The sequence below is a fragment of the Microtus ochrogaster genome, linkage group LG4, assembly GCF_000317375.1.
Source record: "Microtus ochrogaster isolate Prairie Vole_2 linkage group LG4, MicOch1.0, whole genome shotgun sequence".
NCBI classification, from domain to species: Eukaryota; Metazoa; Chordata; class Mammalia; order Rodentia; family Cricetidae; genus Microtus; species Microtus ochrogaster.
The window spans coordinates 20,647,974-20,649,322 of NC_022030.1; positions in this window are offsets into that span (position 1 = coordinate 20,647,974).

A 1,349-nucleotide genomic window follows, 5' to 3' on the forward strand; every position below is an offset into this window, starting at 1 on the left:
ATGTTCAGTTTCAGGGAGCTTCCCTGTTGATTATGTGGTTTCTTGTCGCCCCCTGGTGTCCATGAGGAGACCTGCAGCTCATGTCTGTGCTGTCACAAGGATGGTAGCCAAGCTCCAAAGGCTGTAGTGGAGCTGGGCACCAAGTTTCCCAGAGAAGGTCCCAGTGTGCAGCTGCCTTTGAGGACCTAGGTAGACTTTTGCTGGAGACTGTATCAGCTGAGGTGAGACTCACTGCCACTTTGAAATGCAGTTCCCTGAAGACTGATGGTGTTGAATCCCCTTTCCCAGGTGTTCATTAGCTTTTTGTACATCTCATTCAGGGACAAGGTCTTTGCTTACTCTAAAATAGTTTTGTTATGACTTTTAAGTTTTAAAGGGAAGTACATTCATCCACTCTGAAAACCACATTTTAGAACTAGAACATAAAATAAAATGAAAATCAAAGCAAAGAAAATCATGTCAACTTCTCAATGTTGGTAATTCCTGGTTGTGCTAGTTTTTGAGATTAGGGGCTAGTAAGTCAGCATTCCCAGGAATTCTCAAAAATTTTCCATTTAGATGAATTATGCATACTTTGGACAGCCTTCACTCTACATTTTTATACCTAGAATTATTGTTTAGAGAACAATATACCTTAAGTTGGTAGTACTTATTCGAATTTCATTGTAGAGGGACATTTAAATAATGAAAACCATACCTTCAAACATGGTCCTCCCAGTAAGGTCACATGTGGATATTGCTTGTTAAGGTCCTGTTTTACATCTAAACCATGCACATGTTGAGAGAGCATTCAGAGGACCCACAAAGTACAGCATGTATGTGAACTCATTAGGAAGTGCTTTGTCTCTTTAAAATTTCATGTTCTCCTTTCTCAATGTTGTACTGTACCTCAGCATATTTAATTACAGTGTACATGCATACATCATAGGCTAGGATCCACATACAAGAAAGAACATGTTTTTTCCCCCCCTGATATTGGGTGATCTCATTTTGTTTTATACCTTCTAAGTCTATCAACTTTACTTAAATTTTGTGGCCTCATTTTTCTCTAGAGATGAATAATATTTCATTTACATTATGCATTCATCTGTTGATGGACATCTAGATTGCCTCCATCTCCTTGTATATTGAATAGAGCAGCAGTATTCATGGGGGTGCAATATCTTTATTGCAGGTACAGGATATCTGGGTATATGCCCAGTGCAATAGCTGTGTCACGTGGCATTTCTAATGCTGTGAGGGACTCCCTCTAGCTTTAGAGAATGACTGCATCAATTTGCACCCCTCCAGCAGTGAGCCAGTGTTCCTCTTTCTCCACATCCTCTGCAGCCCTGCTGTCAGTTATTGGG